This window comes from Narcine bancroftii, chromosome 2, assembly GCF_036971445.1.
Source record: "Narcine bancroftii isolate sNarBan1 chromosome 2, sNarBan1.hap1, whole genome shotgun sequence".
Lineage (NCBI taxonomy): Eukaryota > Metazoa > Chordata > Chondrichthyes > Torpediniformes > Narcinidae > Narcine > Narcine bancroftii.
Window position 1 is genome coordinate 345,443,863 of NC_091470.1, and position 26,938 is coordinate 345,470,800.

General features: G+C 42.0%; 1 protein-coding gene and 1 long non-coding RNA gene across 2 annotated transcripts in view; one reads left to right on the plus strand and one right to left on the minus strand.

The window, feature by feature from the left end:
- Window positions 1-26,938, minus strand: part of fam135b (family with sequence similarity 135 member B) — a 409,679-nt gene that overhangs the window by 182,599 nt on the left and 200,142 nt on the right. The gene's annotated exons all lie outside the window — the stretch shown is intronic.
- LOC138755741 (uncharacterized) lies at window positions 5,574-25,316 on the plus strand. Its single transcript, XR_011352522.1, has 3 exons — window positions 5,574-5,846; window positions 7,658-7,765; window positions 24,925-25,316. It is a non-coding gene; the product is annotated as an uncharacterized lncRNA (long non-coding RNA).

Genomic DNA, 26,938 nt, shown 5'->3' on the forward strand with positions numbered 1-26,938 from the left:
ATGTGGAGAAAGTTTAGGGACCCCCTGTACTGGGTTCAGGATAGGTTTGTCCCACTCAGACAAGGAAAAGATGGCAGGAAAAGGGAGCCATGACTGACAAAACAGGTGAGGCAGACACTCAAGAGGAAGAAGGAAGCAGATATTAGTTATAGGAAGCAGAAAACTAGGAAAGGCTCTTGAGAAATATATAGTAGCCAGAAAGGAGTTTAAGAAAAGACTTAGGAGAGCTCGAAGGGGGCATTAGAAGGCCTTGGCATGTAGAATTAAGGAAAACCTTCAAGATGTTCTGTGCTTATGTGAAGAACAGAAGGATTATGAGCATGAAGGTGGGGCTGTTAAAAGATAAGGGAGGCAACATGTGCCGGGTTGGGGAGGTCCTAAATGAATACTTTGCCTCAGTATTCCCCAGAGAAAAGGACCTTGATCAAGATGAGGTCAAAATACCTGTAATACAGGACTATGTGCTCGACATTGTGGAGATTAAGGAAGACGAAGTGTTAAATCTTAAAATAAATCAAGAGTGATAGGTCCACGGGGCCGGACGCAATATACCCCAGGTTGCTGTGGGAAGTAGGAGAAGAGATAACTGGGGCAGTAAGCATGATTTTTAATCCTCTTTGGCCACAGGGGAGGTGCCAGAGGATTGGAGAATGGCAAATGTAGTCCCCATATTTTAAATAGGGTGAATTCTGGGAATTATAGACAGGTGTGCAAACTATTGGAAAGATTTCTTAAAGATAGGATCCATGAGCATCTACTCAAGGATAGTCAGCATGGCTTTGTGAAGGGAAGGCCATGTCTCACTAGCCTAATGGAGGTTTTTGAGGAGGTAACAAAATAAATTGTTGATGGTAGGGTGGTAGATGTAGTCTGCATGGATTTTTGCAAGGCATTTAATATGATCCCCCATGAGAGGCACATCCAGAAAGTCACAAGGCACGGGATCCCTGGATTATTGTCCGTGTGGATAAAAAAATTGTCTTGCAGGAAAAAAATCAGGAGAGTAGTCGTGGAAGGAAAGTATTCTGCCTGGAGGTTGGAGACTCGTGGAATGCCACAAGGATCTGTACTGGGACCCCTGCTCATTGTGATTTTTATAAATGACCTGGATGAAGAGGCGGAAGGATGGGTCAGTAAGTTGACGGATGACACAAAGGTTGCGGGAGTTGTGGATGGAACTGAAGGTTGTCGAAGGTTACAAGAGGATAGAGGCATGATGCAGAGTTGGGCAGAAAAGTGGCAGATAGTGTTCAATCCAGATAAGTGTGAGGTGATACATTTTGGAAGGACAAACCAGTAGAAAAACAACTGCTAAGTCATTGCTGGAGTTTATCGAAGAAGATGGGCATAAAACATCAACAAGGCCAGTTACCTTACCATTCTCTGTTCTTTTATACATGATGTTAAAAAGCTTCCAGGAACCTGTATCTCACCACTGCATTGCTTATTCTCACTATTTATTCATTCATTGGAAGCCTTTCACTCTTAAGGAATACTCATTTCCTTTGTTCCTGGCTTTACTAATTGATTGCATTGTGTGTTGTCATGTTTAATGAGATAAAGTGAAAAATTTGTTTTACATGCTGCACAAGCAAGCCAATCTCAACATAGGTAGTCTAGGAATACAAGGCCATTTTACAGGCCATTTAAAACCTGTAAAACCACCGGTGTAAAGCCGACACAGAAGGACGCTGCAGAAGAGGACTGTATCTCCACTCCCCACTCTCCCGGGTCCGCATCAGCAACAGTGTTGCCATTACCGTAGCAACAGTAGTGCCACCATCTTTTTTCCAAGACTGCAACAAACGGCAGCATTGTGAATGAATGCAACACAGGCCATCATGCAAATCAACTGCCCCTCCATCAAAAGGTTTCTGATTCATTGTCAGAGCACATACATGACATCACAGCCAATCCTGAGATTCGTTTTATTTCTGTGGGCGAGGCAGAATTACCACTTATTGGTACTGCAAAAAAAACTGCATACAGTTTATACATGTAAACAGATAGTGAATGTCAACAAACTGTGTAATGCAGAGAGAATAAAAATATCAATAAAGTGCAAAAGCAAGTGTCCTTAAATGAGTGCCTGATTGAGGAGTCTGATGGTGGAGGGGTAGCAGCTGTTCCTGAACCTGGTGGTGTGAGTCTTGTGGCACCTAGACCTCTTTCCTGATGGTGGCAGCAAGAACAGAGCGTGTGCAGTGTAATGTGGATCCTTGATGAATGCTGCTGCTCTCCGACAGCAGCATTCCCTGTCGATGTTCTCAATAGTGGGGAGGGCTTTCCCTGCGACATCCTGGGATCTGTCCGCTACACCACCTTCTCCTCCCACTGCCTTGGGAAAGCATTCAACATATTAAAGGGTACATTCCAACCCGGACACACACTCATCTCCCATTCCCAATGGTCAGAATGTTTGAAAACACTCACCCCAGATTCAAGGACATAATTTTTTATACTGTTTTCAGTAAAATGGGCTTTCCATTGGTTCCTTGTCCTGTTTGATGAGTCTTTTCTCTTTAACTCTATCCCTTACACATTTTAAGAAAATCTCTGGACGTTGGGGTTAAATGCAATACGTAAATATACTAGAGAAACTCAGCAGGTCATGCAGCACCCATATAAAGTACCGATAGTCCCCGATTATGATCGTAATTTGGACCAAAATACTGGTCTTATCTCGAAATGGACGCAAGTTGGAATTTTGGCCCTTTATCTGGCTACTATACATGCAAGGAGTTTTTTCTTTGGCTTGGCTTCGCGGACGAAGATTTATGGAGGGGGTAAAAAGTCCACGTCAGCTGCAGGCTCGTTTGTGGCTGACAAGTCCGATGCGGGACAGGCAGACACGATTGCAGCGGTTGCAGGGGAAAATTGGTTGGTTGGGGTTGGGTGTTGGGTTTTTCCTCCTTTGCCTTTTGTCAGTGAGGTGGGCTCTGCGGTCTTCTTCAAAGGAGGTTGCTGCCCGCCAAACTGTGAGGCGCCAAGATGCACGGTTTGAGGCGTTATCAGCCCACTGGCGGTGGTCAATGTGGCAGGCACCAAGAGATTTCTTTAGGCAGTCCTTGTACCTTTTCTTTGGTGCACCTCTGTCACGGTGGCCAGTGGAGAGCTCGCCATATAACACGATCTTGGGAAGGCGATGGTCCTCCATTCTGGAGACGTGACCCATCCAGCGCAGCTGGATCTTCAGCAGCGTGGACTCGATGCTGTCGACCTCTGCCATCTCGAGTACTTCGACGTTAGGGATGTAAGCGCTCCAATGGATATTGAGGATGGAGCGGAGACAACGCTGGTGGAAGCGTTCTAGGAGCCGTAGGTGGTGCCGGTAGAGGACCCATGATTCGGAGCCGAACAGGAGTGTGGGTATGACAACGGCTCTGTATACGCTTATCTTTGTGAGGTTTTTCAGTTGGTTGTTTTTCCAGACTCTTTTGTGTAGTCTTCCAAAGGCGCTATTTGCCTTGGCGAGTCTGTTGTCTATCTCATTGTCGATCCTTGCATCTGATGAAATGGTGCAGCCGAGATAGGTAAACTGGTTGACCGTTTTGAGTTCGTATGTCTTAAAAGCAAACCTTTTAATCAAATGTTGTATTTGACAAACTATAACAGGGATAAAGGGCATGTAAGAGCCAAAATGTGCATACTTGCTTTGTTAGTTGGGGTCCCAGGGTCCATAGGCTGTCTACGGCCATCTTGATTCCTGTGCGCATGCACGAGTCTTCAGTTGGCGTATGTGTGGTGGAGTGTATTGGAGTTTGGTTGGCGCAAGCGTGAGAGTTAAGCAGCTTGATAAAATTGAATTTGCGCCCTTAACTCTCACGCTTATGCCAACCAAATTCCAGTATGCGAACCCACTGTGCATGTGCCAACCGAAGACTCGTACATGTGCATAGGAATGGAGATGGCCAAGCACAGCCTATGGAACCCAGGATGCCAACTAACAAAGTGGGTACTCACATTTTGGCTCTTACATATCTTTATCCCTGTTATAGTTTGTCAAATACAACATAAACCATGTCAATTTTATATATTTTCTTACATATTTTTTTTAAATTCAGACATATGTGCAGATGGACGCAAATCGCATAGGTCACAAGTCGGGAAGTGCCTGTAAAGAGTAACCAACACATTTGTGCATTGACCCTACACTTTTTATTTTATGCGTGACACTATACCTTGCTCTTTTATTTCATGTAACACTACTTAATGTTGTAAATTAACCACTTGTGCTATACTCTATGTATGACGGACTTGCCTAAATTTTATACATCACGTGCTTTTTTTTCACTGTATCTCAGTACACAAAACAAACAATTCAATTCAACAGACGATACTAAAATAAAGGTCCATCATCCAACAAAAAAAAAGACCTATGAACATTAAATGAAGATGGAATTTCTGCAAACTGGCACTGTCAAAGTTCCCTGACACCAAAAGGCCATATTAGTCAGATATCAAAGAAATTCTAAACTGGTACAACTCCATCATATTGGTGCTGTTTTCCAGTTCTTGCCTGATGGGTAGAATCAGCTTGACAGGAGGAGTGAACCTGACAACCCTTAAGTCAAGTCATATTTATTGTCATCTGACTGCACAAGTACAATGTGTCAAAACAATGTTCTCCAGTCTTCAGCGCAAAACATGCAGAACACACTCATTTTGCAATAACCTGATTTTCCTTGCCTTTCTATGCTTATTTAGTGTGTACCAGCCCTTAAATCCACCAACTCTGGCAGGCCAGAGCCGAGGGAAAGGAGGGTACCTGCAGAATGGCCTCCATTTGGGAAAGAAGAATGAATGGTTAGACTAACTAAACTTATCCACCTCCTTGACTTTCAGTATGAACATGAAAACTCCAAGATATGACAAATCTTCATTTCTGCATCTTTCTGGCTGGAAGAAAAATGGTGCAAAGCAAATGGCTCTTCTTAAAATAATTGAATTGAATGTAAATAGATTTGATTTATTTATAAAGCACAAGTTTCAAGATCAATAAATCAGCCAAGGCAAGCCAAGAACTAAGTGCAGACATTCCTCAACTATAAAAGGCTAACCTTTCCTTGTCTAACCTTTATCTGAGATACTATCTCCCACAACCACTGCAACTCAATGAGTAATGGCAAAAACTAATTGCCTGTGCTCTCAGAAGTAATATTGCGCTCTCTCATGAACTGAACTTGCTGCCAAAGCTGTTATTCCATCCCAAAAAATTATGACTGTCACAAAAAAATTGATCTAATTAGAGAAATTCCTAACAATAACATACCAATTTAATTGCTGTTTTTGCATTCACTAAATATAAAAAATAGAAGACAACGTAACATGGGATATTTAGATCGATAGAAAACACAGTCATCATAATGCAAGGATTGACAGCAAAATTTGTGCTTTTGTCAATTTGCAGTCTCTCAGTGATCTATCAGCCATTCAGAGATTGGTTAATTTATGATTATGACTTGCTATGTCATAATGAAATTTTCATGCAAATCAACTTACTTCCCAAACATTCTGCTTCTTAATATTCTTGCTATAGAACATTTTTTTTAAATCTTTGCAGGTCTCACAAGAATAGCAAGCACTGTATCTAAAAGGCAGTCCTGTCATCATGGATTTCTCTTTAACTGGTCATATACAATTCCCTTATTCATAAAAATACATGCTGGAAGTACAATACAATTGGTGGATGTCTCCACATTGTCTGTGTCATTATGGTGGCACAGGTAGTGTCATGGTTAGCGAACCGGTTTCGGATTCCGCGATGTCTGAAAGGAGTTTGGACATTCTCCCCACATCTGCCTGGGTTTCCTCCCCTCTTGCAAAAGATCATACCACGGTTATAGGTGAATTGGGTGAAAGTGGGCATGGGCTTGTGAGCTGGAAGGTCCTGTTACCATGCTGTATGTATGTCTATACTTTCAATTTAGAATGCATCGGTCCCTTTTATTGTTTTGTTTGGTTCTTCTCAAGAGGAAAATATTTTCCCTGAACTCAATTCAAAATATAGTAGCTTTTACTTCATTGGATAGCCAGACGAGCAATTTTTTTTATTTTTTTATTTTTTATTTTTCACATTATGAACCATACTGACCAAAATACATACAGATATTTTTCTCTTGAATATATACAGTGTCATTTTCTCCCCTTTTCCCCCCTCCCTCCCTCTCCCCCCTTCCCATTTATTCAAAGTTCAACCTATAAGATACATTAAACCCGTTAAACAATGTCGTCACTTAATAAAATTAAATAAGAAATTTTTGTCTTTTACTTTTATAAACTGAGTCAGTTCATTTTGTTGTCTTCTCCTTCTGTCATTTTAGGTGGTGGAGGTTCATGATAGGATTTCTCTATAGTATTTCATGTATGGTTCCCATATTTGTTTGAATATTGTAATGTTATTTCTTAAATTATATGTTATTTTTTCTAATGGAATACATTTATTCATTTCTATGTACCATTGTTGTATTCTCAAGTTGTCTTCGAATTTCCAGGTTGACATAATACATTTTTTTGCTACAGCTAGGGCTATCATAATAAATCTTTTTGTGCTCCATCCAAATCGAGTCCAAATTCTTTATTTCTTATATTACTTAGAAGGTTTTTTGGTATATTGATGAAAAGATAACTTAGCATCAACTCATATACAATGGGTTGGGGTTGTCTTGCTTGGGTTTGGAGAAAATTAGATATAACATTAAAGAGATCAAGATTGAATTTGACAAGATATGGAGCACATTTTCGACGACTATCATAATTTGAATGTATAGGCGGGGGTGTTCTGGGAGTTTCCTGCCCGATGTCCAGGACCCGAGACTCGATTTTTTTACATAATTATTCACTGGTGACCGTGTTTAGTGGGAGGGTTAGGATTAGAATGTTTTTTTTTCTTCTTTTTATTTTCTATTTTCCTTTATAAATAGAAGGGATTAGTCCAATTAGATAACCAACAATGAATACGTTGTAATATTAGAATATGAGATGAAGTTTTCATAAGGGAATTTCCATTTTATTTGGGTATTGTGTACCAGACAATGTATAAATCACTTATGATCCATATTATGTATTGCATTATATAAATGTTATGTAACTAATATGTAGACAAAATATAGCAGGTAATATTTCTCTCTACCAAATCAATAAAAATATTTTTAAAAGAAAGAATGCTTCAGCTCTAATAAATACTATCCTTGAATGGTCACAAACAGCAATGGGAGAAGCTGCAGCTCCAAGCCCCATAGTTAAGCAAAGAAATTTCACAATGAAATAGTTCAATGAAACATTTATAATAGCAACCAAATATAAAAATAGAACACTAAGAGCATATAATAAATGTGCTTTAAACATATTATGTGTCAAGTAAAAGTCTTCAAACTTTTAGTCCAACTTGGAAGCAGCACTGTACAATAACAATTTCTTGCCATTGTTCTCAGTATCGTGCTGTTTATTGGGCACAATGATCTGGATGATATTTTTCATAAAATTCTTTTTTTTTTCTTTTTTTTTCCCCAAATTTAAATATATATTAGCCAATTCTTTTCTTTTACTTTTTTTCCCCCAAGTCACAGAAAAATTTACAGGAATGAATGCCCGTAAGACGGAACTTCCTGAAGGCCTTTTATTTCATACCATTGTTTCTTTATCAATTTGTACATAGAAATCATCGTTAAAGAGAAAACAGGAAAAGCTGGAAATGTTCAGCAGTTATGCAGCGTCTGTGAAGGGAGAGTTGATGCCTCAGGCTGATGAACTGAACTTGGACCAGGTAAAACATTTTAATAGGATAAAGGGGTGCTGCATATAGAACTATGGAGAATATCTGTCATAGAGTGGTTGGCAGTCAACGCTGGACGGCAAAAACTGTTGATGGAATGGGATGAAAAAGAATGGAAAATGCCAGTGAGTAAAAGTCAGGGGCAGATGTAAATAGGAGAGGATGGAGAAATGACCTCAAGAGGCAAAAAAAATACTGCGTGTGATATAAGAGTGCAATGAATTGTTCGATTCAGTGTTCTGTGCAGAGAGTTCTATTACACCAATTTAGATTATGTGATGTTATATTTTAAGCTTAGGTTAGACTTCCCTGGTAAAGTGTAGGAGGCAGAAGCCAGGCAAGTCACAATTTGAGAGGCCAAATGGAAGTTCGGAACAATGTTTGTGCAGAAGTCCTCATTTAATCACCCCACCAAATATCAGGTGTACAGAATCGGCCTTTGGAAAAAAATAATGGCATGGCAGTATAAAAGACAGAGCACCTCACGGTTCAAGAACAGATTTTTTCCAACACCTATCAAGCTCTTAAACCTCTTCTAATTGTTACATAGATCTTGGACTGGTTTGACTGTAGAAAAGGCCTATCTAAACTATTGCAAAGGCACTTTTTTTTTGCATGAGGTTAACTAAATGCTTATTATCTATTTTTCTTTATATATTTAAATTCAATTAAGAATTGTCGATTTTTTTTCTTTTTTTTTCTTGTAAAGGACCTAATGAGCTGCAGCAAGTAAAAAGTTTGGTGCACTTGTACAGTGTACCAGATTATATATGATAATCACCTCATTTTCAATATCATAAAACAACAGGCTAATGTCCATGTGATCCACCTGGCTAATACCGTGCTAGCTGTGGGAGTAAAAAACTGAACCAACTGCAAAGAACTGTCTCAACGGGAGGTGAGGAAATTAACATTGATAGGAAATTACAATGTGAGTGGAGACAAGATTGAATCAATAGGCCCTTTCATGCCAAGCCTCCACCTGGAGGTCGGCTATAAGTGAAGAGGGAAAAATATAAACACCTTTCATAGGCCAGCCCAAAAAAGGCCACCCTTGCCTCAGAGTGCCCTCTGGAGCCGATGGAGGTGGAGCAACTGGTGCTGTAGTGCCACCTGTAATAAATGCACAGCAGAGCAATGGTTGTCTTCCCTACCCATAATCCCCCACACAGCTGGGGCTGATGTCCCAGCTGTGTGGGGGATTATGGGTAGGGAAGACAGCCGTTACCCTGCCGAGTTTTGAGCTGCTGACGAGCGGCCCCAAAGGCTGAATCGGCCCGGTGAGGTGCCAGAATGACCGACGGGGCTATCACGGCCCACACAGGCTGCCCCCTAATGGCCCCTGACCTGACGGCTCCCGCCGGTCGCCCCTGCCCTCAGGTGGTCAGGGAGGGAGAGGGGTGATAGGGAGTGGGAGAGAGAAGGGAGATGGGTCACTTGCTCACGGCATCATCATGACATCATCCAGCCACCCCTAGCCAGCCACTTGTAGCAACAGTACATTCACGTGAGGCAGCAGAATTCAGCGTTCTGCCGATGATCCTTCCCTGAGAGGGATTTGCGTTGGCACCTTGGAGCCGGCCATGATGTATTCATAGAGGTAAGTCTCCCGATGTAAGGGTAGAGAATCTCTGCCTTTACAGTTGGGTTTTTTTCACTGCATGAAAGGGCCTAATGATGTCTCCCTTAAGCCTCCGAGTGGACAACTAATACCTCACTGTATGGTCAGTCATAACAGAAGCCCTTTTTTAACATGAGTTGTCCATGTGTGTGGAACCATCTTAACATAAAATTTGCCAGTTTTCAAATGGATCGAACAATTTATATTGAAAAGAATCAAATGAAATAAGAGTTCCCACTGCATTTTACCCACAAAGCCTTTTTATGAGGAAATAGTCAAAAGGCATTTTTATGATGTAACGTTGCCTTTCAAGGCAGCTCAACAAAAAGAAAAACAAAGTTGAACTTACCTTTATATGCAGAAGGCCTACAAGGCGGATCCAGCATTGTTTTCAACTCAGCAGCATCTGGTGCCATCTTGGGAACTGAGGGAGGCGAGTCTAGTGGTGCAGTAGTTCTACCCAGCACCATGACGTTATCCACACTCGCCAAGAAGGGAAAGCGGCCTACACCCGAAATGGCAGTGAAGAGCAAGTAAAAGCACTGGTGGAGATCTGTTCAAGAAGACTTAGGACTCGGACAGATCTCCTGTGCAATCTAATTAACTTTATTACAGCATTACAGCATACTGGATTTTAAAAATCATGCTCCTACTCGCAGGCAGTGGCATTGCCTTCGCGGAGGAGATGAAGAGAGTCACTCCACCTCTGACTCTACCCCCCGAGATTGATCGGAGTCCACCTCTTGAATCCGCCCTCAGAACTTTCAACAAAGTAAATTAAATGATGTAAAGGCAGAGAAGATCCACTTTTTTTTACTATAAAAAGGCCTAAAGAGATTCCTTGTGCCTGGTGATTGATATTCCACCAGGAGAAACTCACGGGAAAGCCTGTTCAAATCAGTCTGTCATATTTGCCATGGAATTACAGTAGTGATGCAGGACCAATTTCAGTGAGTGAGTTCAAGAAGTGAAAGCCGGAAAGTAAGGGCAGGATGGCCAGCGTGGCAGTTAGCATAGCGGTTAGCGCAACACTGTGACAGCGTCAGCATCCCAGGTTCAAATCTGGTGCTGTTTGTGAGGAGTTTGTATGTTCTCCTTGTGTCTGCATAGGTTTGATTCAGGAACTCCGGTTTCCTCCCACCCTTCAAAGTGTTTGGGTTGGGGGGGGGGCGGTTGTGGGTCAATTGGGTGTAATTGAGCAGAGAGAAACACAAGAAGTCTGCAGACTTTGTGATTGTAGTAAAAACATGCAAAAATGCTGGAGGAACTTAGTCAGTCTTGCAGAATCCATAGGAGGTAAAGATATATTACCAACGTTTCAGGCCTGTGCCCTTCTTCAATATGTAAGTAAGTCAGACTAAAGACTGAAGAATTGCAGGGGGTGGAATCCAGACCAACAACAGTCTAAAAGGTGTTGATTAGATATGATAAGAGAAAGGTGAGAATTGTTTTTGACACTGTGAAAGGAGACAAAGGGAAAAAGAGGAGGGAGAGAGAGAGAGAGAGAGAGAGAGAGAGACAGACAGAGCTGAGCTGGGGAAAAAGCGATAGGGGGAAGGTGGTGGGGTTAATGGAAATACTATTTGGTTGGAATGTGCCCAGACAGAAGATGAGGTATGTGGGCTCATGGGCAGGAAGGGCTTGCTACTATGTTATATGTTGAAATTTAATTTAAAATATAATTTAAAATCTCACCTGCAGTTGGTTATGCTGAAGTCCCCATAAAGTAAGTTTGCATGTTGCCTAATAACTCCAAGGGAATGGAATTTCAGAAATCTCTCTCTCTTCTCTTTGGCTTGGCTTCGCGGACGAAGATTTATGGACGGGTAAATGTCTACGTCAGCTGCAGGCTCGTTTGTGGCTGACAAGTCCGATGCGGGACAGGCAGACACGGTTGCAGCGGTTTCAGGGGAAAATTGGTTGGTTGGGGTTGGGTGTTGGGTTTTTCCTCCTTTGTCTTTTGTCAGTGAGGTGGGCTCTGCGGTCTTCTTCAAAGGAGGTTGCTGCCCGCCGAACTGTGAGGCGCCAAGATGCACGGTTTGAGGCGATATCAGCCCACTGGCAGTGGTCAATGTGGCAGGCACCAAGAGATTTCTTTAGGCAGTCTTTGTACCTCTTCTTTGGTGCACCTCTGTCACGGTGGCCAGTGGAGAGCTCGCCATATAACACGATCTTGGGAAGGCGATGGTCCTCCATTCTGGAGACGTGACCCACCCAGCGCAGTTGGATCTTCAGCAGCATAGATTCGATGCTGTCGGCCTCTGCCATCTCAAGTACTTCGATGTCAGGGATGAAGTTGCTCCAATAAATGTTGAGGATGGAGCGGAGCCAACGCTGGTGGAAGCGTTCTAGGAGCCGTAGGTGATGCCGGTATATGACCCATGATTCGGAGCCGAATCATATACGCTAATCTTTGTGAGGTTGTTCAGTTGATTGTTTTTCCAGACTCTTTTGTGTAGTCTTCCAAAGGCGCTATTTGCCTTGGCGAGTCTGTTGTCTATCTTGTTGTCGATCCTTGCATCTGATGAAATGGTGCAGCCGAAATAGGTAAACTGGTTGACCGTTTTGAGTTTTGTGTGCCCGATGGAGATGTGGGGGGGGCTGGTAGTCATGGTGGGGAGCTGGCTGATGGAGGACCTCAGTTTTCTTCAGGCTGACTTCCAGGCCAAACACTTTGGCAGTTTCCACAAAACAGGACGTTAAGCGCTGAAGAGCTGGCTCTGAATGGGCAACTAAAGCAGCATCGTCTGCAAAGAGTAGTTCACGGACAAGTTGCTCTTGTGTCTTGGTGCGAGCTTGCAGGTGCCTCAGATTGAAGAGACTGCCATCCGTGCGGTACCAGATGTAAACAGTGTCTTCATTGTTGAAGTCTTTCATGGCTTGGTTCAGCATCATGCTGAAGAAGATTGAAAAGAGGGTTGGTGCGAGAACGCAGCCTTGCTTCACGCCATTGTTAATGGAGAAGGGTTCAGAGAGCTCATTGCTGTATCTGACCCGACCTTGTTGGTTTTCGTGCAGTTGGATAACCATGTTGAGGAACTTTGGGGGGCATCCGAAGCGCTCTAGTATTTGCCAAAGCCCTTTCCTGCTCACGGTGTTGAAGGCTTTGGTGAGGAATATAACAAACTGCTGCAACTGTTTAACGCTACTCACCATGGACAAATTTCTTAGCTGTTAATCTCTCGTAATAATTGATTGTAGCAAGTGATAAGGAAGTATTTTGGACTTTATATTATGGGTTTTTGGATTTTTTTTTTAAAAAGGCGAATGAAGCCTCTGAGTGCCTGGCTTTAAAACAAAATGAACTGTCAGCGTGATGGTAATCTGAATGTACGAAGGCTTATTTCATAACCAGGATGTTTGAGGAAGTTTGCATCTCAGATAAGTGAAATAAAGTCTATGGTTGCCAGGAAAACCAAAGTAATTTTTTTTAAAGAAGAAATAATGTTGACAGCTTCAGAAATTAAAAAAAGTAATGGCTGGTAGGAATGTTTTCAGCTTAAGTCAGACTATTTAATGCACGAGTAAGGAATGAGTAGCTGAAGGCACTGGGCAAGTCAGACAGCGTGCATGGGTAGAAAAGGCCAGTCTACATTTTGGGCCGTGACCCTTGTTAGGTCTGCTTTGTTCATGAATGAGTGAGACAAACACCAGGCTGAGTCGAAATCAGGGTTCTTTGTTCTTTATTACCGGATTGTAACACTTGCGACCAACCAGGTTAGTCGGAGAATGCATTCTGCCGTTATCAGCAAAATGGTGATTTTTTATACCCTTGGATATGTGCTTAGAACATCATCATATCATTACTTGTCCAATGACTAAAACTGTTGCTATCCTTTCCCTGCTAGCTTCCTGCCTCTCAATCCATCAATGTCTCTCTTATCTTGTAAGTACAAGGATGCATTCACATCTTGTTACTGCCCCGTACATTCCCATCTCATGATGTTTTACCTAACAGGAGTACAAGGACACCTCCCCTTCTTGTTACAGCCTTGTACAGGGTAACTCCCTACACATTTCCATCTCATGATGTTTTACCTTACACCCTCGATGGAGATTAAAGGAGGAAGGGTTGATATGAAGTATACAAGTTAAATCAAGAGGGGGGGGGGAGTAACTGGGAGGGGTTAAGAGGTGATCAACATGTTCTCAGTGTGGGAGAGATGAAGAAAAAGGAAAAAGGAGAGAACAATGGGAGGTAAGAAAGGTAAAAGAGAAATGAATGGGAGTAGGCAAAGAAGAAATGGAAGCAGTGGAAAGAGAATGAGGTAGGAATTAACAAAGATGAGAAAAATCAGTCATTATGTTTAAAGCTGTCCAGGGAGAATTGTTATGTATATGCCTACTTGCATATGATGTCATCACACTGATGTGATATATATATTGTGTGCTGCAGTGAACCATTTTAGATTTGCAATAAAGCATCAAATCTCTGTGTGCTGATGAGGATTAAAATAAACTTCCTCTAAGCTTCAAACACTGGAGTGAAGATTTAAAAGAGAAATACAAGACTATCACTTCAGTGAGTCGAACAGTCTCAGTCACAGAGAAAGAACAAAGGAAAGAAGACTCAAAATGACGGAGGGACAGTTTGGAAAATTTGTAGACTCAGAGGAAGACTGGTATGACTATGTAGTCTTGCCATAGTCTTGCCCATAATATTACTGCCTTTGAACTAAAAACGATCACTATTTCTGAGCCAAGTAGGAAACGAGACGTTTAAACGGATGAATCTCTGACAGCACCTGAAAGTGCAGGTACAAAAAACTTATGCAGAGTTCTGTGCCACAGAAGGGACACATCTAAGTCCCAAACCATTGAAAGACAAAGATTTTATTTCAGAAAGCAGAGAACAGGTGAATCTATAAGTTAATTTTTAGTGAAATTACGTAGACTCTCTGAACTGTGAGTTTGGTGCATTCCTAAACAAAGCATTAAGAGACCCGTCAGTAATAGGTTTAGCAGACTGCAGTACAAGACAGTGATTGCTAAGTACAAAAGTTTGATTCTAGGCCCTAAAAAGGGTACCAATGCTAGCCGCAACAAGATTCAAAGGTGGGCCATGCTGCTCGCCGCATATGATTACGACCTGAAACATAAACTAGCAACACAAAACAGCCATATTCATGCTCTATCTTGCTTACCAGTATCGGAAGCTGAACAGAAGGATGAGATAATTAAATGGATGGCAAAGGCTACAACTATTAATCAAGAATAACCTCATCGCTTACCAGTTATAGCAAAGATAATCTGCAGAAGTACGGAAAGAAGCTATGCTGTCAAAGGACCTATATTTCACATTAATTGGGTGGCCCGAGGCCAAAAGGATCTCTTCCAAACTGAAACTTTATTCTACACGATCCAACAAAATATCCATTGAAGAAGATTGTTTATTATGGGGGCCAGGAACAATCATTCCTACAAAATGGCAGACTGCCATGTTATCAGAGCTCCACAACAACCACCCCAGGGACGGTTCGGATAAAAGTTTTGGCACGTATACATGTCTCATGGTCCTTCGTAGGCATTGATATTGAACAGACAGTAAGAAGGTGTGGCATTTGTCAGAGAATGCAACCCAAAGCTCCTGAAGCCAAAGCTAACCCATGGAGATGGCCATCAGGAACATGGCACAGGATCTTTTTTGAATATTTTATTTATAATTTTTCAAACTCAAACAGTGTCAAAAATCCATAATAAAAAAATCACACTACATTCTACAATTATATTCAAACTTCACTGTCAAGTCCAATTTTCATCCCCCATCCCCTCCACCTCCACCATTTCGCAAATACTATATCCAAAGATGAATCACCTCAAAGAAGGAAAAGGCCACAATAAGGTGCCATCTATACACCATCTCCTGTTTATCTGGCATTGCAATTATCAGTGTCAAGGGGAATGATCTGACAAAACTCTTGGTGTGTACTCATTTTCCATGATCCTACCCTCTATTTGGGCTGATGGCAAAAATAAATCTATCTTGGTGTAGGAGTCATGGTGTCTTGAATAAAAGGAATATTCCTTTCCCTTGGACACTGCCACCTCCAGGCATCTATTAGGTTTGGCTCTTTCATAAAGGTCAGGGGTTTTAGCCGCCCTGACCTTAGTTACCCTATTCGATGACTTATCCAAGACCAGATCCAGACAATAATTGAAATCCCCCCCCCCCCCGACCAGGATGTTTTATCTTCCCTCCGCCAATTTCAAGAAAATATCTTGTATAAACTTTCATCATCCCAATAGAGGGCATATATGTTCAGTAGGGTCCATGATTTTGAGTATATCTGACAGTAAACCATCACAAACCTTCCTGTTATATCTGTGACTATGCTTTCCACCCTCACCAGAACACTTTTCCTATCAAAATTACTACCCCCCCCTGCCTTAGAATTAAAGGAAGATGCTTTTACCTGGCCCACCAGTCCTCTCTTCAGTTTTTGGTGTTGATGTTCTATTAAATGTGTTTCCTGAAGGAAAGCTAAATCCACACCCAATTTTCTCATGTGTGCCAAGACTCTTTTCCTCTTCACTTACCCATTTATTCTGTTCAAACTAAAACTAACAGCTTTTATACAGATGCCCAGTGACTCCTCCTGTGATTGCGACACCCCCGTACCACCATCACCACCCTCTTGTCTGATATCCAATCCTTTATTCTTGACTGTTTGGACCAGCCTGCCGGTTCCAGAACAAATCCCAGGGAAAACAAAAGAGAGAAAAAGGGCAAAGACAAAGTCTCCAAACAGTACAACAACAAACCCCATATTCTCCTCTATTCCCACTTCCCACTCCCCCCCACCCCCCCCCCCACCCCAGCGATTGCATCTGCTATGCAATCGCTATTTCTCTCCATTGTTCGGTCTGTGTATTCTACAACTCTCCCTTTCATCTTCCACTTCCACCCCCACCCCAAAGTCCTCCAAGATCACTTCCCATTTCTCATTTCCATATATTTACGTAAAACTAATATTTACATCAAAATACTTTCCATTTTGCAACGGTTGTTTACAGTCCCTATTTTTCTTTTGATTTTAGCTGGCAGTTCCTTCGCAAATTACCATGCTTTTTAAGTTCCGCAAATAACTTCTTTCCCCCCCCCCTCGGCAATACCATTTTCAGAGCAGCTGGGTTTCCTTCTATTTGACCAGTGTTTTGACTGGTTCAATTCTTTTCTGTGTTTTAAAAGCGCTCCACTACTCGAGGTAGAAAAATAATTTATACCCCTCTAGCCATCCACCCCCCCACCTTTCTTGTTTTGGCCACTGCCACCCCTCAAATGTTCTCTCTGTCCTAGAGATATAACAGCTTCACCAGGATGAAGCAGGATTTCTGCCGAGGGTCCTGTTTTGGGATGGTGACCGGTGTACCCCTTCCACCTCTACCATCTCTCCCAATGTGTCTCTGCCTTGTACCTCTGGGATCCAACTCTCGATGCCCTCCACCAGCCCCGCTATTTTTATATTATTTCTTCAACTACAGTTTTCGAAGGCATCCAACTTTCTCCAGACAAGATCCCTCTCCCTCACCAAGGCATCCAATTCATCTTCCAACCTATTTATTCTATCCCCATTTATACCAATTCTGTCCTCTACCATTCTCCCTGTTAGGCCGGAGAGAGCACTTTGCATCTTTTCCAGTTTTTTAGCCATGTTCTCAGCTCTCCTCACCACTGCCTAAAATAGTCTCTCTTCCACGTTTCCCATGGCTTCCAACGCATCAGGCAAGAAGGGCTCTGAACCCTCCTTCTCCCTTTTCCTTACCACGAAGTCCTTCCCAGGCCTCCTGGCAATTCTCCAGTTCTCCATTTTTTCTACTGCCGCCTCTGTCACCGTCGCAGTACCAGTCATCATCGCTTTCATTGCTACCACTTACCATGGTGCCCGATCTGACGTTGGATCGACGCAAGCCCACAACTTCCCCACTTGACGCACTCCCCACACTTCCCAGCCACTCAATCCTTCTGCCACTGATGCACCACACGCATCACACTCTTGCTGAGGGAAGGAGACCCGAGACACCACCCCCACCACATTCTGAGCCACTCCATGGGGCTTTCGTTGTCCGTATGCTGGTCCGGGGTAGCATCACTTCCCTTTCTCGGATTGGCCTTACCTCGGCCTCAGTACTCCTGTGGGGTGGGCTGCATCTCCATCCCCACATCGTCCTCCACAGCAAGCCTCGAGGCAGCACTGCCTTTTTCTTTGCCACAGTAGTAAACCCCTGTGATGTATAATTATCTGGTCAAGCATGCCTGTTGGCCATTTGTACTTGAGTCCCATCCCCACAGGCTGCTGAATAAAGGTGACTGCTCCACAGCCCCTGCAACCCAGTACAGGGATATGCTATGTTCTCAAGTGAACTAAAGCCTATTGGTTTCTCTACAATAGTCTCCTGAGTGATTGATGGTGCATGAGCACCTCAGATCGATCCCATGGCATCGGAGCCAATTGTTGGCTGTTTTATTTTTCTTCGTCATCTTCCTACTGCTGACGTCTTCCAACACCACTGGTGAGTATTTTGATTATTATTTTAATGTTTTTCTTCCCTATAGATCTGGCAGCTCCGGGATTTCACCTCCTCTCACTCCCCTCACATCATGTTTCTCCTTGCACCACGTCACCATGGCACAGGATTCACATAGATTTCGTTGGTCCATTTATGGGAGAAAACTTTCTTACTGTTGTCAATGCGCACTCTAAATGGCCAGTGGTGTCACACTTGAAGAAAACAACAACAGGCCAGACAATTGAAAGACTACAAAGTATATTTGCATTATATGGGTTGCCTATTGAACTAGTTTCTGATAATAGATGGCATCACAAACCTTCCTGTTTGCATCGGATGCCTTTAAGATGTTCTTATGTAATAGCAATATCCGACACATCCTGTCAGCACCCTACACCCAAGCACAAATGAGAGTGTGGAATGTTCTGTACAAACTTTTAAAAAGTCCATGAAAACTAAAAAACTGTCACAAAATCAGATTTCCTGTTAGGATAGAGAAATACACCACTCTCTATGATCAAATATACACCAGCAGAATTGATGTTTGTAACTCAAGAACAAGACTTTCCACAGTACACCTGAACATCACCCTCCGCATGGGACAATCCACGTCTCCAAGTAAATCTGGGAACATTTCAAGAGACTGGGAGCAGTTCAAGATGCAGCAAAGGAGGACAAAGGGATTAATCAAGAGAGCAAAAATAAATTACGAAAGTAAGGTTGCAGCAAGCATAAAAACCAACTGCAAAAGCTTTGATAGATATGTCAAGAGGAAAAGATTGGTGAAATCCAGAGTAGGTCCTTTGCAGTCAGAATCAGCAGAATATATAATGGGGAATAAGGAAATGGCAGACCAATTAAATTCTTACTTTAGTTCTGTTTTCACAAAAGAGGATACAAATAACCTCCCAAGGATGTTGGGAAACATAGAGACTAATGCAAGGGAGGAACTGAAAGAAATCAGTATCTCTAAGGGCATGGTCTTGGGGAAATTGAAGGGATTGAAGGCCAATAAATACCAAGGGCCTGGTAATCTACATCCTAGGGTACTTAAAGAAGTGGACATTCAGATAGCAGATGCTTTAAGAATTATTTTCCAGAACTCGATAGACTCAGGATCAGTACCCATGAATTGGAGGGTAGCTAATGTTACCCCACTATTTAAAATGGGGGGGTAGAGAAAAAGCGGGGAATTATAGGCCCATGAGCCTTACATCAGTAGTGGGAAAAATTATAAAATCCATTATTAAGGATGTAATAGCGGAGCATATGACTAGCAGAGAAGGGAAAATCAGACAGAGTCAACATGGATTTGTAAAAGGTAAATTGTGCTTGACAAATCTATTGGAATTCTTTGAGATGGTGACAGGTAAAATAGATGGGGGTGAGCCAGTGGATGTGGTGTACCTGGATTTTCAAAAGGCCTTCGATAAGGTCCCACATAAATGACTGGCATGCAAAATCAAGGCTCATGGGATTGGGGGCAAGGTATTGATGTGGATTGAGAACTGGCTGGCAGATAGAAGACAGAGAGTTGGGATAAACGGCTTATTTTCTGAGAGGCAGGCAATGACCAGTGGGGTGCCACAGGAATCTGTACTGGGACCCCAGCTGTTCACAATTTACATTAATGATCTAGATGAGGGGATTGGATGTAATATCTCCAAATTTGCAGGCGACACTAAGCTAGGTGGGGTTGTGTGCACTGATGAGGGGGTCAGGAAGCTCCAGTGTGATTTGGATAAATTGGGGGACTGGGCAGATATATGGCAAATGCACTACAATGTGGATAAATGTGAGGTTATCCACTTTGGTAATACAAACCAGAGGGCAGATTACTATTTGAATGGCAATAGATTGGAAGATGGGGAAGTGCAGAGAGACCTAGGGGTTCTTGTGCACGAGTCACTGAAGGTGAGCATGCAGGTACCGCAGGCGGTTAAAAAGGCAAATGGTATGTTGGCCTTCATATCAAGAGGGTTTGAGTATAGGAATAAGGATACCTTACTGCAGCTGTACAGAGCCTTGGTGAGACCACACCTGGAGTATTGTGTGCAGTTTTGGTCATCTTATCTAAGGAAGGATGTTCTTGCAATGGAGGGAATGCAAAGGCGATTCACCAGGCTGATACCTGGAATGGCAGGAATGACTTATGAGGAAAGATTGTGCAATCTGGGATTGTACTCGCTGGAGTTTAGAAGATTGAGAGGGGATCTCATAGAGACATATAAAATTCTGGCAGGACTGGACAGAATGGATGCGGAAGGGATATTTCCAATGATGGGGCGTCCAGAACCTGGGGCCATGGTTCGAGGATAATAGGCAAACCATTTAGAACTGAGATGAGGAGGAATTTCTTAACCCAGTGGGTGGTGAATCTGTGGAATTCATTGCCACAGAGAGCAGTAGAGGCAGGTTCATTGAATATATTTAAGAAGGAATTAGATATATTTCTTCAATATAAGGGAATTAGGGGTTACGGAGAGAAGGCAGGGACGGGGTACTGAACTTTAAGATCAGCCATGATCTCATTGAATGGTGGAGCAGGCTCAAAGGGATGAATGACCTACTCCTGCTCCTATCTTCTATGTTTCTATGTTACCAGGTCTCTGGAAGTACGAGAGCGAGTGCCAGCCCAGGACAACCGAGACAATAGGTGATAGGCATGATTCTTTAAAAAATTGAGCCCCGGTTCTTACTCTATACTGGTGGGTACTAACATATGGAAACAGGAAATCAACGAGTTGAGAGCAGTGGATGATCTTATGGTCACACTCACTGGTCATGATCCCGATGAAAATCCAGACAAGATTCATTGGGCTCATTCTCCCATCAACATTGGAAAGTGAAGCCCCTTTGAGGTTGACTGCTCAACCAACCAGTTCTACCATTCTACCAAGCAGTCCTACTGCTCAGCAGTGCAGGAACATCCAAATGAGATGTGCCAAAGTGCAGCCTTTACCACCAACTGAGGTATTACCCAAAAAGGCAAAGAGTCCAGAGAGATCACAAAGTATTCCGGTGGATTCTACCTCATTGAGATGATTCTAAAAGGAAAAATGTCCTCCAAAATGGCTGAGTGACTATATACAGTGACTTGGCGGCTTAATCTAGAACCTAGAATGTTATAGCACAGAAAAATAGGACATTTGACCCTTCCGGTCTGTGCCAACCAATAATCCAAGCTAGTCCCACTCCCATTGCGTAACCCTCCAGACCTCTCCTATCCATGTATATATCCAATTTATTTTTAAAACTTAAGATTGAATCTGCATTCACTACATCAGACTCCTAATCATTCCACACTCCTACCATTCTCTGAGCGAAAAAAATACCCCTAATGTTCCCCTTATACCTCTCCCCTTTCAGCCTAAAGCTATGACCTCCCAACATATCAAACTTATTTAATTTTCTCCATTAGTCTTTGGCCACCACATAGTTATCATAGTTTAATGTAAGTGCGGCCTATGTTATTTTCAAAAAGCATTTATTTTGAGGGGAAAGATTGTTATGTATATACACGTTGAGGTGATGATGTCATTACTCATTTATAGATGCTGTGGGGAACCATTTTAGATTTGTAATTCTTTGGCTTGGCTTCGCGGACGAAGATTTATGGAGGGGGTAAATGTCCACGTCAGCTGCAGGCTCGTTTGTGGCTGACAAGTCCGATGCGGGACAGGCAGACACGGTTGCAGCGGTTGCAGGGGAAAATTGGTTGGTTGGGGTTGGGAGTTGGGTTTTTCCTCCTTTGTCTTTTGTCAGTGAGGTGGGCTCTGCGGTCTTCTTCAAAGGAGGTTGCTGCCCGCCGAACTGTGAGGTGCCAAGATGCATGGTTTGAGGCGATATCAGCCCACTGGCAGTGGTCAATGTGGCAGGCACCAAGAGATTTCTTTAGGCAGTCCTTGTACCTTTTCTTTGGTGCACCTCTGTCACGGTGGCCAGTGGAGAGCTCGCCATATAACATGATCTTGGGAAGGCGATGGTCCTCCATTCTGGAGACGTGACCCACCCAGCGCAGCTGGATCTTCAGCAGCATGGACTCGATGCTGTCGACCTCTGCCATCTCGAGCACTTCGACGTTTGGGATGAAGGCGCTCCAATGAATGTTGAGGATGGAGCGGAGACAACGCTGGTGGAAGCGTTCTAGGAGCCGTAGATGTTGCCGGTAGTGGACCCATGATTCGGAGCCGAACAGGAGTGTGGGTATGACAACGGCTCTGTATACGCTTATCTTTGTGAGGTTTTTCAGTTGGTTGTTTTTCAGTTGGTTGTGTAGTCTTCCAAAGGCGCTATTTGCCTTGGCGAGTCTGTGGTCTATCTCGTTGTTGATCTTTGCATCTGATGAAATGGTGCAGCCGAGATAGGTAAACTGGTTGACCGTTTTGAGTTTTGTGTGCCCGATGGACAACCCCTAAGGTTAGAGCTGGATGAGGTCCTCACCCAGGATGAGACATATAAGGCAATCGAACAACTGAAAAGTGGCAAAGCAGCAGGTATGGATGGAATCCCCCAGAGGTCTGGAAGGCTGGCGGCAAAACTCTGCATGTCAAACTGCATGAGTTTTTCAAGCTTTGTTGGGACCAAGGAAAACTGCCTCAGGACCTTGGTGATGCCACCATCATCACCCTGTACAAAAACAAAGGCGAGAAATCAGACTGCTCAAACTACAGGGGAATCACACTGCTCTCCATTGCAGGCAAAATCTTCGCTAGGATTCTCCTAAATAGATTTGTAATAAACCATGAATAAAGCATCATGTCTCCATGTGCTGATACATTTATAAGCCTAGAATACTCAACAAGAATATAATGTTGTTCTTCAAGTTTACATTTGGCCTCATCCTGACAATCAATGTGGCCAAGGACAGATATGGGTGGCTATTGGGAGTTCTAGTTCAGATTTGTTTTGTGAAAACCTGTAGATCGAAACGTGAACTGGTCAAACACCATCCAAATGCCTTGTCTGTGTCCAAATTCATCATTCAGGTGCCTTGTTGTGTGTTAAAACTTTAAAGAAAAAACACAAATCTTTCTTGAAGATAAAGCTTTCCTGATTGGGGCTATGTTTAGCTCAATGATTATGTTGCTATTAGCACAAGCGTAGAGGTGGAAGTATCACAAGAGTATTTCTAATGATGAACACAACAAGATTTTTCCGAGAGAAGTCAACTTTTTTAGAAAGTAACTGTACAAAAATCAGGGAGAGGAGACTACTTGCTGCTTTCATACTCAGGAACTTCCTGAACTATTCCTGCCAATGGATGCTGCCTGATCTACTGAGTCCTTCAGCTTCTCATTGTTTGCAAACAATTTCAAGTGCATGATATAAGCTCACTGGTCACCAACAGCAACCATCTTAGATTTTGCAAATACAGTCTTTTATGCGAATGTTTGTTGAATATACAGCTCTTTATGACATACAGGGGATCTCCCATTGGCCAACTATTTAAATTCTGTGCCTCACTCCTGCGCTGACATGTCTGACCATGGCCTCATGTTCTGGCAGATGCCAGATGGCATTTACATAAACTTCTCTGTTTTTTGCTAGCCTACCCCATGTTGTTCCTCTCTAGTTTCCATCCTTCTGTGTTCTTTCCTTCAACTCTCCCCCACCTTCCCTCTCCATTCGTAGAGCCATTACCCCTACCCTTGTTTGCTGGTGTGCCTTCCCTCCCTTATTCACCTATTACCTCCTTCCTGTGGGACTGTGCTCCTCCCCTTGCACCTCCCCCCAAATTTGTTTGGGTGCCTGCCCGCATTTGTCAATACCTTGATCAAAGGCTCAAGCCCAAATCGTTGTTTATATATATTTTATCTTTGCTATAAACAGTACACTGTCTGACCTGCTGAGTTTCTCCAGCATGACTTTATGACATATGATTGCATCTCTGTGGATATGAGATTTCATTTCACAATGAATTTATCTTGAAAATCAAAATGGAAATGAAGATACTCCCTACTTGATCACAACTCACTAATATGCCTCAGAACTGTTTCACCCAGAGTTGTGTGATTAAGGTGTTCCCAACGGAAGTGTTTCAGTGATCATTTTCTAGTGAGTCATGTGTAAAATTACAACATCACTTCTTGGAACTCTCCGCAGAACTGCTCTGTGTTCTTCCCTGTCAAATCACTGAACAGCTCCACCAAGTCTGCATGAAGAAGATGAAATTTCCTCAGATATTAAGCTATTGCCAACAAGCTTACCAATATCTCACCATGTAGGTACTTCCAAAAATACTTTAATTTGGATTGGATTGCACAAACCTTTGGCACTAAATAAGGTGCCCAATAAAAATAATTTCTTGTCTCCAAAATTTCTCATTTGCGTCAAGCAAACAAACAAATTTCCAATGGGTTTCACTGCAACAATATTTATTTATCTCTTTTCAGCAAGTGATACACTGAGAGAAAATCAAACTGTTCGGCCTGCACAGTAATGCATGAGTGTGAAGCTCCTTCTACCAGCAATGTCACTCTCCTCCTCTATGTGCCTGTCTACCATACGGCTTGAGTCTTTGAGGAAAGGTGACATTTTTTTTTTCTGTTCAGTGTGTTATTAGGCAATGGAAGGTGCTTATAATGTTATATATCAGGATAAAAAATTAAATGCATCTTCCAGGATGCAAATTGCATCAGTGCTGTTGCACATCCATTTACAGCCAATGCCATTTTTTTTTAATGGCAGAACTAATTTGGCACAATGCTAAAGGCAAACCAATAAAGGGTGAGATCCATTTTCAACAGGTTAAAATTCCTATACTAAATGAAAGGGAGATGTAACTTGTTTCATCTTTTATTATTTACACAATCAAAAAGCATACAAGGTTGGTAGGTTAATTGGGTGCAGGTTAATTGGGGGTTTCAATGGCCAGAATAGTCTTCTACCGTGTTGTGGATGGATGGGTGGATATTCCAAACTAGAAATAAAATATAGATAGAAGTTTTACCACTTTTAGATTTAAACACTTCAAAATAAGGACAAGAAGACATTTATGTAATTAGAGTATTTATTTCAGCAGACCGAGTACAGAAGGAAACAAAGCACTTGTTGAGTTTAAGAGGAATGAAAGTTGGTAAAATGGTATCGAGGATAAAAATCAACAGAGCATAAATTGCTGAATAACAATGACTTACTGAAAAACAAATGAAAAATGTAATTGCCTAGAAGCAGAAAAGTTGAAGGCTGTGCGTGACAGGGCAAGTTGGAAAAAAAATTCCAAAACAGATATACTTGCGAAGTACCAAAGGAACATTTGGGAAATTTGTTCAACAAAAGCCTGACGAGACTTCAGTATGTTCTGTATCTGTCATTTTCACAAAAATGCAATGTAATACATTTGCAGTTGTTATGAGATTTGCCCTGGCAGAGATGAGATTGCTTGATTAAAATCAGAAAAAAATCTCTCAATCTGTTCTCTTTTTGCTGTAAGTGTTCCTTTATCCTATCTCTATTCTTGGCTGTACCTGCAGCAGCAGAAAATTATGAATAAAACTGATTAATTTTTCTGAGCCAATACTAACCAGGCAAAATTAATTAAAAAAAAGATTATTGGATAAAAAATTATTTTAGCTTTATAATTTTAAGCTGTCAAAACATTTCGGATATTAAGCTTCAGATTTATTTTATTTGTGCCTCCTAGCAGCAAAAGTGACATTTTGTTTATTTATGCATTAACAACAAGGAGGGTTCGCAGCACAGCACAATATTAAGTTTTAAATCATTCCGAAAATACCAGACCCTTCTGAGACACAAGCCAAAGTCAAGCAGTCAATAAAAATCCTCAATGTTCCTTAAATAAAACCATTCTTAAATTTAAAGAGAAATTTGTGTTTACTTAGGAATATGGAATGTTCTGACTGGATTAAACAGAAGCTTCAGGTCAGCGTGATATACCTGATTAACTATTTAAACACCACAGGAGATGCTTAACTGTCAAATGTTTTGAGGTGCACTGCCTCACCTAACATAATCTTTACTATATTCCAACTGAGAATTAATTTGAAGCAATAGTGTGTTTAAAAATATAGAACAATTGGTACTTATGTCAGTTTTACTGACCTGTGATAACTTCTCATCCATCAAGTGGTCTGGTTAACCTAGTAACATTAAAATAGAGATTTTTGTTTCCCCCATCAGCCATATTTTTAGATTGGAAGCATAGTGTTAGACAATACTCCCTAAATAGTGATCATATTTACTGCTGTATGCATTGTGGTGCTAAAGGCTGAATACTGAAAATCATAGCATATCAGGTTATATTTTAAGTACTTCCAGTACATGTTTTATTATTCTGCGAACAAACTTCTTTTACTGGATTAGACTCAGCAATGTTTTTATGTTAAGAATGGTCTTGACATTTATTTATGGCAGTTCAACAAGCCACTGCATCATAAATCATCTGCTGATCAGATAAACCTAGCTGGCATAAATTCCACACGTCACGAAGAGTGATGTTAATTTTGTGAAGGAGTGTCACTCATGATTTAGATAAACGATATGCTGGTAATGTAAGGAGATGACCAGAGGAGAGAGGTGGAATAGTCTCAAATATAGGTACGAAGATCTCCTATGACTAGCTTTCGCTGAGAACAGAAAGGAGGAGAAGACGGGATAGTGTACAGATGGGGGAATCAACACGTGTTCCCAATTCAGTTTTGTGTCCCCTGAACAATTACAATCAAAGGCAAACTGCTATCACAAGAGTTTAAGGGCAACATGGAGCAGAAAACAACACATCAAATGCAAAAGGACAGGAAGAAAGAGTATTTTAAAATTTCCAGTGGTAGAGAATTAAAGGACAACACATGGAAAGGATGTTTATAATAAAAATCAGCTTGTGTTGTGGCTCTGTGATTGACATTTTAATTTGCAACGCTCTCTGATTAACTCCTGTAACAATTCCCTTGCTGCATCAACAGGATATATGGTTCCATAAACAGCCCTTTCATTTACAATGAAAGATCCCTCAGATATTACATCTGCACCCCCATGCTGCTGTAGATTTCCCCAAAGTGGTGATTACACTTAAT